Below are 13,425 nucleotides of genomic sequence, written 5' to 3' on the forward strand. Positions count from 1 at the left end.
CCTTGACTGACTGTGGAACTGTGTGTCTATTGGGGGCACTCCAATGATGCCAGTAGAAAGCAGAAGGCTGCAGCTGAAAGGACTGGACAGAGATTTCAATTGCTGTATATAGCAAATGAAATACTGTTTGGAATCTGAATAACACCAAGGATAGAGGAGCCTAGTAAAATCTTCAGGTATTCAATAGTCCTGCTTTAAAGCATAAACCAATGGCTCTGGATGTTAAAGGTGATCAGCCCTCAAATGCCTGCCAGAGAAAGATTTCTCCTTAGAGGAAGAAGACGTAACTCAGATATATTATTTGCAATGCCCTGTGTATAGTAAAAAAGTAATATCCATTGTAAGAAAAAGAAAATCATGACTCATCACCCCCCCCCCAAAAAAAAAACCAGCCCATACAAATACATGACAAGGTGACACACATGTTGGTATAAAGTAGTAAAACAGTATGTTAGGGTGTTCTTGCATTGCTGTAAAGGAATGCTTGAGACTGGGTAATTTATAAAGAAAAGATGTTTAATTGGCTCATGGTTCTGCAGGCTGTACAGGAAGCACAGTGATAGCATCTGCCTCTGATGAGGCATCAAGCAGCTTACAATCATGGCAGAAGGCAAAGGGGGAGCAGCTGTATTAATGGCAAGAGTGAGAGAGAGACGGGAGGGGACACACTCTTTTAAATAATCAGATCTCATAGGAACTACCAGAGCAAGAACACACTCATCACTAAGGCACTAAGCCGGAGATTCTCCCTTATAATCCAAATACCTCCCAACAGACCACCTTTAACACTGGGGATTACATTTCAACATGAGGTTTGGCAGGGACACAGATCCAAACCATATCAAACAGTTATTATAATTTAAAAAGTTAAGAAAATCATGGTCTTAGTGAATGAACAGATGTGAAATCTCATCAAAAGACATGGAAGCTGCACAAATGAACCAAACAGAAATACTAGCACTGAAAAGTGTTAATACTGTAACGTACTTAACAGTAGATTGAAATAAGGGTCAGCATATTTTTGAGAGAGATCCATAGAAATTATTTAACTTAAAGAGAAAAAAAATCAGAAAAATGTAAATAAAGTATTGGTGAGCTGTGAGTCAATATCATATGATCCAACATACAACTAATTGAACTGAATTTCCAGAAGGAGACGAGAGAGAAATGGGGACGGTGCAGTAAAGAAATAATGACTGAAAGTTTTTCAGATTTTGTGAATAATATCTACTTCTGTATCTATGAAGCTCAGAAAACCACAGCAGAATAAATACAAAAAGAACCATACATCATAGACTAACTGCAGAAAACCAATGATAAAAGTTACTCTTAAAATCAATAATATGCATTCTGTCAGATAAAAATGGAGGTCAAAATTGTTGGGGAATAAAATAAAAAAATCTGTACACCCAGAATTCTATAACCAGTAAAAATATCATTACAAAATTCATACAAAATAAAAACATTTTTAGATTTAAAAAATCTAAAAAGAATTTGTCTGTAGCTGTTCTGCACTACAAGAAATACTAAAGGGACTAGGTATAGTGGCTCACACCTGTAATCCCAGCATTTTGGGAGGTCAAGGCAGGCAGATTGCTTGAATCTAGGAGTTTTAGACCAGTCCAGGTAACATAGCCAAATCTTGTCTCTCAAAAAAAGAAAAAAAAAAAAATTAGCTGGGCATGGTGGTGTGAGCCTGTAATCTCACCTACTTGGGATGCTGAGGTGGAAGAATCACCTGAGGCCAGGAGGTCAAGCCTGCAGTGGACTGAGGTTGTGCCACCGTACTCCAGCCTCGGCAACCAGAGTGAGACCCTGTCTCAAAACTAACAAGAAATACTATAGGGAAGTCTCTAGCCTGAAGGTAAGTGATAATAGGTGAAACTAAGATCTGCAAGAAAAAAACGAGGAGCCCAGGAAATTGTGTGTATGTGGAAATATAGAAAAGCTATTTTCTTCTTCTTTTAATTTCTGTAAAAGACAACACACTAAGCAAAACTTAAAACATTGTGTTGTGTAGTCTATAATTAATGGGTATGTAAAATCTGACAGCATTTGCACATATAATTGAGGAACTGTAAAGTAGTTGTAAATTTCTTAACTTTACGTGAAGTGGTACATTATTAACTGTAAGTAGACTGTGGTAACATAAGAACCACCAGTGAAAAGGAAATAACATGAAGAAATACAGCTTGGAGCAACAGAGCAACTAAAATGGTATTAGTATAAAAAGTAGTGAATTTGTCATCCCTGGAAATGTCCAGGTTGGAAAGTCATCAGATCAGGAAATTTCAGAAAGACAGGAAATTGATTACTTCTTCTTCCCCTCGAAAGTTGTGATTTGGGGTGTATGACATACTTGATTTTATTTTAATGCCTCAAAGCAAAATGTTTCACAAGACATGTTTTGCTCTTGAAATTTTTGGCATCTTTCATGTGGCCACTATGGATGTTTACATTCGTAAGCTCAATTACTTGGCCTCTTTCATAAATTTAAAACGAAGGTAACACATGCTGTTATAATTTAGTTTCACCACCAGTTTCTTTGTTTTATGCTTTCAATAAAATACTATGTCTGCATTTGAGAAATGTTCTGTGCAATTATTCCTGAGAAGAACAGTATGAATTTTTAAATCTATTCTCACAGGAATAGTAACAAATAACACACATATAAAGGAAAATGGAAAATGCTAGAACTCCACTCCCACATCCCTTCCCCTATCCAACCCTCTCCCCCAATGGGGTTCTGCCAAGTACTCCTCAGAGCTTAATCAAACTTACTTCTGTCCAGTTCTGATTCTTTATAAGGTCAGACGACCTTCAGGTTCTCCCACTTCCCGTCAGTGTATTGTGCTTCTCTCCAAGCACCACCACAGAACTGAATCCCATTGGTTTGAAAGAAGTATTTGTGCCTAATAGTAATAAACAAATGACATTTTTCTCCCAGTGTCAGAAAACATGGGCAACCTGCTCCCTTTCCCCTTTCTTGGCGTCTCTCCCACCTTCCCTCCAAGATCAAATTGGCCTCCCCCAATTCTGTGGAAAAGAAAACAGAATCCCTGGGCCCCATGCCCAAGTGTTTCCAGCCAGCACGGCATTGCCAAGGCTAAATCACCAAGCCGAGGACCTGGGGATGGGCGCAAATGCAAATCAAAAAGGCTCTTGAGAAAGAGGGGTTTCTTCATTTTCTTTCTAGGCGCAGTAATCTATGAACAAAGCTCCTTTTCCCAGGCCCTGCAACCTGCCCCTCTGATAGCAAGTGACCGTGGGCTGGCTTTTATCTTTTCTTTCACCTCTTATTAGAGTAGTGACAACTTGTTTTCCTCATTTCTTCCTCCTCCTCGGCTCTTAGGTTTCAGCGGACTTCAGGGTGCCCCACCCCCTCCAGGAAGACGCCCCCGCGGGCTGGCGGCTCTCCCAGCGCGGGGCGGGGTCCCAGACGGGGCGGCCGCGCGCGGGGAAGGAGGGTCCAGGCGAGCCGGACCCGCCCCCGGACCCCGCGCCTTGCCCTCCCCTCCGCGCGTTTACTTTGTTTATAACTTGAAAAATCCTCTTCCGTCTCCCTGCCCTGCCTCCTCTTCTTTCCCTTTCCTCTGCCAATACAACTAGACCCCGCGTCTGGCGTCGCCGGTGCCCAGCATTCTGCGGGGCAGGCGGTGAGTGGGGCTGGACAGGCGGGCGCAGAGCAGGACTGGGTGGCGCGGGCGCCCGGGCTGCGGGGCCGAGGTTGTCGTAAGGGGAGGCCCGAGGCCGCGGTGCCTGCGGGCAGGCGCGGGGGTCGCGCGGCGTACTGCGCTGGCGGTTCCCAGACACTGCGCTCGCGTCGCATCCTCAGGTGGTTGCAGAAGTTTCGTGGTGTCGGGCGTGCGTCTGCGGTGGAGACGCAGCAGGTTTGGGAACGAGCAGTTTCTTGCCCAGGGATGGGGGTCCTGGCAGCACTTCACGGGGGCGGCCCTTTCGTTTCGGTCTGCGTGACAGATCTCGCTTGATTGGGTTTCTCTTGGGTCTCTAACGGGCGTTTCTACGGCTTGGCGCTCACGAACTCAGGCCAGGCCACTCGCAGGTAAAAACGCTTTATGGTAACTTCTCTACGTGCTCGGCGAGTGGAGGCGGTGACAGGAGAAAATCCGTCTCTCATATTGTCAATTCGGGCAAACGGGCGATTTGGGGCTGTGGTTGATTTGTTTTTAGAAATAAAACGTTCATATTTAAAGACAGAATTTTCTTTTATTTTGTGGCCTTGTTTATCTTCCCTTAGGATCTGCAATTTAGTTTTTAATTTTATATTGCATTTAAAATGGAGCCACCAAAATAAGTACACGAAGATATAGTGCACCAAACTTGATACTACTTAAACGGGAGTAGATTTCCTAATTTAATTGCATTCTCCTGTAATAGTAATACAAGACAACCTCCATCTGTCTATCTGCCCTCATGGTTAGCTGTGAAATACTAGCGGCATTTCCATTAAATGTAAAAAAGACAAGAATGCTAATCATTACACTCTGTGACATGGTTGTGAATTCTGTAGGCGAGTGACAACGGGTAGGGGACGTATAATCACTTTATGCACGATGTGAGTGGATACCTTAATGTCCATAGGAAACACTGAAATTTGATGGGAAGCATAAGTGAATTTATCAAAGTTTCCAACTGCATCATACTTAATTTCTAGAAATCAATTGATGTTTATACATAAACTAGATAATACAGTAAAACAAAGTAAAATTCAGTTTGGCATGAAATAACAGAATTGAGAAATTATTTTAAGAAGATATAAAAGGTATGCATGAGAATCCTATAAAGTACATAACATTTTCTGGGTACAGATATCATTTCTCTAAAACAACGTATAAGTAGAATCCTAACTGAATGTTTTGTTACTGTTTTAACTGTACTGTTTAGCTCATGTGAAAGAACAAACATATTAATGTTATGTATATTACAAATAATATACAAAATATATAATTATTGTATATATTATAATTTTAACATTTAATATTATACATATTCACATATATATAGTGGAGACTTTTTCATATAATAAAGGGTGTTATAAAACTGTGGTGATTAAAAGTCACTGCAATAGACCTACTACCAGATGTGTAAATGAAACTGAAGAGACATGGAAGAATAAAAGGAAAGCTGGGATTTGATAAGCTTACATTTTAAATCAGTGGGAGGGAAGAAGAAATAACATTTAATTGAATGTGCTTGGACAAACAGGAATTTATTTGGGAAACCTGATAATAAAACTGGAACTTTTCCTCACTATTAACAGACAAATGTAGTCTAGATGGCTTACTAGTTTAAATCTAAATATATGCAATCTAACAAGGAAAAAAGAAAGCCCGAATAGGTATTTGTGCACATTGGATGCGGGAAAAGCATTTCTAAGCATAATACAAAAACCTAGACCCATTTAGGGACATGATTTTTATTAACATCTCCATTCCCCAAAAAAGATACAAACTAGGGACGTTGTTAATAGAAAAAAAAAGATAATTTTGCTAATATACCTAGAAAATTTATTAATGACCTTCAAAATCAATGACCCAGTTAAGGATAAAATGAGTCAACTCAAAGCAAAAGAAATAATAAGCAAATAATAAGCAGAGTGAATACTGTTAGCCACACTAATTATCCAAAACATATATAAAGTAAGACATCAATTTTTGCATTAATTTTACAAATTTTGAAAGTCTGATAACTTTAGGTGTTGTTGAAAATGCAATGAGGAAAATATAATTTTACAAACTTTTAGTGGAAATGTGAATTGGTGAAACTGTTTTAGGATTAAAGCTGTTCAAATTTACAAATGTTCATTTACTTACTGGAATTTTTCCATCAAAACATGCTCCCAGGTGTACAAATAAAAATGTCTGTCAAAGATGTTTAAAGTAGGATTATTTACAATGTAGAAAACATGGATACAACTGTAGCCATTTATTGGGAATTGGTTACATAATGTATGGTATCTTCAAAGGTAGAATAATATACAGTTTAAAACATTGTAGCTCTAAATGTTCTAACTTGGAATATGTCCAAAACATAAGTTAAATTTAAAACACAAAATGAAACAAAGAACAAGTTGAAACACTGTGTGTGTGTGTGTGTGTGTGTGTGTGTGTGTGTGTGTGTGTGTTAGTAAATATTTTGTAAATAATTTGGAATATAGGCTGAATTATATTATGAGTAGGGATGTTGTATTACACACTTCTATAATGTATGCATGTGTATAAGAAAAAATTGATAGTGATTGGTAATTTATACAGACTATTGCCTTCTTGAATATATTAATTGTCATTTACTACAGAAGAAATATATTTCACAAAACCTTTCATATTGTCTCATTTTTTTCTTTTATAAGTGTCCTCTTTCAGCTGCTTCCTTTAAAGTCCCCTTCCTTTTTCTCCTTCCCTAGTATTGATGTTTATGATGTTTATTGCAAGCACAGCAGTGAAGAATTTTGCCTGAGAGATTTCACAACAAGTTAACTTTCATAAACAAAAAAATACAGGAATGTTCATACTCATATGTTCACCAGCATTGTACTAAAATTCATTTTTATAGTGCTCGTCCTTCAGTATGAAAGAAATAGATATGCTAGTCCTTAAGAAGGAAAACATCTAAAATGGACTGCAAAAAAAATTTGTTTTTAATTGCATGATAAGGCTGGGTGGCAGTGGCTCATGCCCATCATCACAGTACTTTGAGAGGCAGGAGTGGGCAGATTGCTTTAGCCCAGGAGTTTGAGAGTAGCCTGGGAAACATGGCGAAACCCCACCTCTAAAAAAATTTAAAAATTAGCCAGGCATGGTGGCACTCACCTGTAGTCCCAGCTGCTCAGGAGGCTGAGGCAGAACAATTGATTGAGCCTGAGAGGTCAAGGCTGCAGTGAGCCATGATCATGCCACTGCACTACAGCATGGGCAACAGAAAGAGACCTGGTCTCAAAAATAAAATTGTGTGGCAAAAATGCAGTGAAGACAAACGGTAAGTTTTCAAAGGATAATTTTAATATAAAATTTTAATACCTTTCATATAAAGAAGACAGAAATAAAAAGCTAACAGAAATGAACAAATGACAAACAGGCAGTTCACAGAAATAGAGTTGCAAATTGCTTTCAAACAAATAATAAAAGTGGCTCAGCCTCCTCATTATAATCTTATAAGATATATGGAAAATAAAACCTTTTTTTTTATATATATATCAGATTGACAACTACAAAAATGTTGATAAAATGCTGTGTTAGGAATGCAACTTTGTGTCTGGGGTCTAAATTGATTCAAATTCTTTAGAGTGCAATTGGATAGTATCTTTAAAAATGTACAAAACTTTGATCCATCAATTCTCTTTTCAATAATTTAATGCACAGATACACAGTAAGAAAATGTTTTTTTCAGCATTTTTGATAATAGCCTAAATTTGGAAACGATTTAAGTTTTTTGTCATTAAGCAACCAGTTAAATGCATTATGTTGCAGCCATTAAAAGAATAAGGTTATATGGACTGAAATGTAATTAACATCAAGACATTTTAATAAATGAAAATAAAAAGACACAGAAAAGTATATAGATGATTGCCATTTGTATAAAAACTATGTATATTACTTTATATATGCTTAGAAAATCTCTTGGAAGACAGAAAAAAATCTAATGTCTGTGGTTGCCTTTTGAAATGGGAAATGGGAATTGGAGTAGGTGGGGTTTTTTTTGTATAAATATATTGTGTAAATTTATGCACGGCTGGCTCCTTGAATTATATTTGTGTTTGTTTGCACGTAACATCTATTTTTTTAAAAGTCTGTTTTCATAAATGTAAAGTTTCTTATCGAAATGACTTAACTGTATGCAACATGACATCTTGTTTTACTACAGTTTTAAATACTAAAAGACTAGCTGTAAAGTGACACAATGAGGCGTTATTGGTAATCATAGTTGGCATGGTAATGTTTTCTTAATGTCTTGTATAAACATCATGAGAATATTGTTCGGATATTTTTGTACTCTAAGTAACAAAAACATTTCCTTCTTGAAAGCTAAAAAGGAGACACCTGATATTCTCTTTAAACAATTTGAACCAAATTAATATGTTTAATAAAGGTTATGTATGGACTGTGGCTATCACTTTGCTTTCATTTAATCTCATCTTTTATTTTATATTAAAGCCAAATAGCTAACCTCCAAGATCCTTCACATTTGCTACAGAGAATGAAATATTCTACCATACATGTTTTCTTTTGAAGGAGTCATGATGTTAATAAAATAATAAATATATTGATGTAGGTTATAAAAACACTATAAAATCTTAGGTTTTGCCCTTTTAATTTGTTGAAAATTAATCACTCCCTAAGTTTCTTCTAGAATTGATTTTATGCAAAGATACAATTAAATACATATGTGTTAACATGTAATTATAATGAAGAGACTGTGTATTTGTGGGATATTCTTGCTGCAGCATATTTTATCAACATGGACCTAGGTTTATCTTTTGTGCAAGCCTGCAAATAGTTTCTCTAATTCCAGCCCATGTGACAGCAACTTATTAAGTTTACAAGATGTCTACAGAAATGACTGAATCCTTCAGTCATTGGACTTTAATCCACTGATGTTGAGCCCACTGAACTACCCAGTTCCCTGTAGCCAAGAAACCCATAAAAGTAATCAACACAGTCCACCATAGGAGCCAAGAAATTTGGCTTTAAGTCTGTAAAGAGGATCGTACTTGGAAAGGTGTGCATAAAATTTTATTTTGATGAACATGCATGTCTTTTAGTTACAGATTCACTACAAGAGAGTACATTGTCAGGCTTTTACAATTATTTTAAAAACTCAGTTTATATAATCTATTATACGTTTATTGTAGAAAATTTAAAGAGGAAATGTTGATATCTTAGCATATTTTCTCCAGATTTTCCATACTTTTAAAAACATTGCTATCATTATAATTATCCAGATTATATGTGTAACATTTGAATGTAAATATTTAATGATTTTTACAAAACTATTTGTTACTATATATTTAAAGGAACATGATTTTATCATAATGTTTTACTATAATGTGTTAACAATTGTGCTTGATATTTATGTAGTTTACAATTACTACTATTTTCATTGTGCATTCCTTCTGTGAAAATGAGAATGCATCACTTAAAAATATTATATGGCATATTTTGAATTTAGTTTGAATTTGGTATAGAGGAAATTTACTTGGGTTTACAAATGAGATTTGAGAAAAAAAATAGATATGTCTTATGTTGGTAAATTGAACATCTGATTGAATGTATTATGATTCCTACGGCAGATAGGTTTTTATCTGAATGGGGTAAAATTTCATAGATCTATAACTGGAGGTGTGTGTGTTGGGGCCAGGAGGGGAGGGGATATATTAAAATCACCTGAGAAATGGCTTCCATTTTCTTCCTTATCCACAGAAGCAATGATCTTTTAAAGCTTCATCATGAGACTGCAACAATTCAGTAACATCTTCATGATTCACTTCTAATTCTTAGTTCGCTTGCTATTTCTCTCACATCTGCAGGTACTTCATCCATTGAAGACTTGAATCCCGCAAAATCATCCAGGAGGGTTGGAATCAACTTCTTCCAAGCTCCTGTTAATATTTATATTTTGACTTCCTCTCATGAATAACAAAAGTTCTTAATGGTATCTAAAATGGTGAATCTTTCTTAGAACGTTTTCAATTTACATTGCCTAGATTCATCAGAGGAATCTAGGCCTAGCTTTTGGCCTGTCTTTGCTTTCAACATGCCTTCCTCATTAAGCTTAATCTTTTCCAGCTTTTTGACTTAAAGTGCGAGATGCACGAACCTTCTTTTCACTTGAGTACTTAGAGGCATTTGTAGGCTTATTAACTGGCCTAATTTCAATATTGTTGTGTCTCAGGGAATAGGGAGGTCCTAGTATAGGGAGAGAGATGGGAGAATAGTTGCTCTGTGGAGCAGTCACGACAACATTTATTAAGTTCACCATCTTATATAGGCATGGTTCATGGGGTCCCAAAACAATTACAATAGTAACATCAAATAACACTGATCATAGATCACCATAACAGATTAATTGTAATGAAAGAGTCTGAAATATTGTGAGAATTACCAAAATGTGGCAAAGAGACAAACTGATAACATGCTGTTCTACAAAATGGTGCTGATAGACTCCTCGATACAAGGATGCCAAAAAACCCTCAATTTGTTTAAAAAAATGGAATATCTGTGAATCACAGTAGAGCAAAGCACAATAAAACAAGGCATGCATGTACATAATGAGCTATCTTGAGGATGGGATCCAAGTAAACATGAAATTTATGTCCCATTATGTTTTAAACGCATAGCCTGAAGATAATTTTATACAATATTTTTGATAATGTTGGGTATGAAATGTTTATGTACATTGAACCATTGGAAAGCAAAGGTATCAGTATCTCAATCGCCTGTGTGGACAATCTGTGGTTATATGTGACATCGCCATCATTCCTGACTCTAAATTCATTATGCTACTGATAAGTAATCATTTTCTTATATTACTCACAAATAAGTGCTTAACAGTAAAAAATAGGATGTATCGTTAATACAGTGAAAAGACAATGTGTTTGGGGTAACTAAGCAGCACAGTAGTATCTCCAGAATGCCTGTATCAGAAAGTCGCCAATAAGCAATGGCAGGCTTTCATTCTTTACCTACAATGCTGTATTTTGATTACAAGGTTATTGTTCACTGTATTTTATTATTTTAAGTGAGAAGAAATATCAGAAGTAGCCAAGTGACCAGCAAGTGTTTTCTCTACAAATGAGAAAGCATTCTGATGGATGGCTTTTCAAAATGTTTCCTCTGGAGTCATCTGTCTCATTAACAATGGTTTTGTTTTAGAAGTCTCTGTTGATTTTACAAACTGACACAATTTCTTATTCTGTGATGAATGAATGCTCTTCTAGTCCTTCAATAAACCCATCACATATTTTCACCATGTCATCTATAGGCACTTTGCAGTGTTAACAGTGTCCTCATCATCTTTCACTTGTGACATCATGTTGGTGCTCACAGTTTTGGATTTTTGAGCATTTCAGATTTTGGACTTTTGGATTAGGGATGCTTAGTCTATATAGCATTTTATGTGCCAGAATTCTGCATGAATATTTTAATCTTGTCTTATATAAGATAGAGATTGGTTTATCTTTCTGTTCATTTCTTTGTTTTCAAGAATAAATGACACACATAACAGTTTTTGTTTTGCTTTCTTTTCTTCTTTTTTTTTTTTTTTTTTTTTTGTTCTTCAACAGTTTTCGAGCATAGTCAGGGTCATGATGACAAGAAAGAGATGTATACAGTTGGCAGAGCATATAGTTAGCAAGAACTTGAGAAGAGGGGTTTCAGTCAACTGAAAGATTCCCATGGAAGAAGCAGGATGAAATACAAATAACAGAGAGAACAAATTCTTACACATTTTTTTGAATTTGAAGAATTCATACAATTTTTTTTTTTCAGAAAATGGTCCAAGTGTCAATTAGGAACTTTTCAGGTTTGAAACCCCCATCACAGAATTTGCTTTTCCTTTCTGAGAGACTGATGGGTTATTGTTTTGGGATTAAAGTCTTTGGGAGCTTCCTCTAGTGGAGAAACAATCAGACAAAAGGGAGTGGATCCATTAGATGGCTGGTATAAAAGTGGACAATGTCTTTTCCAGTTGCATGACTGTTTACCATAAAGGCAGATATCTTGAGGCATAGGGTTCTTTATTTTGGGATCCATTGGTTTGGATTTAAAATATGTATGAAAATATGTACTCTTGGGCCCTGTAGCCATTACAACTGTAAAGACATAAACTTGTTTGCCTTTGTAAGGAATTTTCCCACTGTAGCCATTCTAAGTTACTTTTGGTAAGGTTCTCCCCTTCGTCTCGAAAAGCACAGGTTCTGGGTCTCTAGTTTTTATACATGAAGTTGCCTACAATTGCAGGTGGTGAAGTTCTAGCAACCTTTGACCAGATAAACCCATGATTCCATGTCTTTTATTAACCTTTCCTACCTATTGAACTGAGTTTATTTTATGTCTGACCCAGTCAAATACCTGAGGCCTCCCTACTGGGCCCAGTCATGTTTTTGTCATGACTTTGAAACCAGTGTAGATCAAAAATACTCAAACTCAGCTCAAATCAGAAGTTCATGAAGCTCAGATTTAAAAAAATCTCACCCATGACCCCAGTTGCTGAGAAAGAGCAGTGAGCACATTGGGCATGGTGGGTACCTTACCTTGGTCACTCGGTGCTCCTGGGATCACTGGAAGCTTGCTTCAAGATCTGACTTCTCATGTGAAACTCTTAAAAGAAAAACTTTAGACAAATTCAGCAGAGTTTGAGCAAAAAACGATTCATGAATCAGGCAGCACTGATAACCAGAAGAGTTTCAGAGAGCTCCACCCAGCAACATGGGCAGGCAGTATTCATAAACAGAGGAAAGAAGTGACATATATAAATCAGTTGATTGGATCCAGCGTAGTATTTGCTTTATTTGGTCATGGTGTGATGAGGCATTTGCCTTCAACGGACATGGTCTGATCAGTTGACAGCCCATGACTGGCTGAAGCTCTGCTACCGTCATTGGCTGAGACTCAGCTACTTGTTACAAGAATACACCCTCAAATCAGGTTGCAGTCTGCTACTTGCAGAGGCAGCTTTAGGCCCAATTTAATTTATCAGGTTATGATTTAGATTACATAGAAATGTGTTGTTTTATTTTTATAAGGTTAGAGAATTTCCTATTATCTTTCAGTTAGTAATTCCTAGCTCATTATGTTATGGTCAGAGAACAAGCTGTATGATTTTAAATTTTGGAATATTTTAAGATTTGTTTTATGAGCCAGAATGTGGTCTGTCTGGGTGAATGTTCTGTATGTTGAAAAGAATGCTTATTCGAATGCTGTTGGGTGGGGTGTCCTAGAAATGTCATTGTTGGTTGATCATGCTGCCTAGTTGTGCCAGTATCATTGCAAATTTTCCCTCTGCTTGTTCTTATAGATTTCTAAGAATGGAGTGTAAAAGTCCTCAACTATAGCTGTGGATTTGTCTTTATTTGTTTAAATTTTGCCAGTTTTAGCTTCATGTATTTTGAAGCTCCATTGTTAGGATCAGTCACACTTAGGATTGCTGTTTCTTGTTAAGAAATTGTCTCTTACTTTTAAGTGATAGCCCTTCTTATCTCTGGTAATTTTCTTTGCTCTGAAATCTACTTGTGAGATATTAATATAACCACTCCAGCTTTCTTTTTCTCTGTAATGACTTTGTTGAGATATAATTCACATACCATAAAATTCACCCATTCAAAGTATACCGTTCATTGATTTTTAGTGTATTCAGAGTTGTGAAGCTATCACCACAGTCTAATGTTAGAATAGTTTCATAATTCCAAAA

The 13,425-nt window shown here is 36.5% G+C and overlaps 1 protein-coding gene across 5 annotated transcripts in view; it reads left to right on the forward strand.

Moving 5' to 3' along the window:
* The first annotated feature begins 3,431 nt into the window (after positions 1-3,431).
* Positions 3,432-13,425, forward strand: part of PLSCR4 (phospholipid scramblase 4) — a 66,668-nt gene continuing 56,674 nt past the window's right edge. For 4 of the 5 annotated variants that reach the window (XM_017889321.1, XM_017889323.1, XM_017889325.1 and 1 more), the window contains exon 1: positions 3,468-3,656. The gene's annotated coding sequence lies outside the window, so the exon portion shown is untranslated. Of the gene's footprint in view, positions 3,657-13,425 lie in introns of all 5 variants that reach the window. The other variant, XM_017889322.1, reaches the window with a different exon arrangement.

Source organism: Rhinopithecus bieti, unplaced genomic scaffold (assembly GCF_001698545.2).
Source record: "Rhinopithecus bieti isolate Rb0 unplaced genomic scaffold, ASM169854v2 scaffold_19037, whole genome shotgun sequence".
Lineage (NCBI taxonomy): Eukaryota > Metazoa > Chordata > Mammalia > Primates > Cercopithecidae > Rhinopithecus > Rhinopithecus bieti.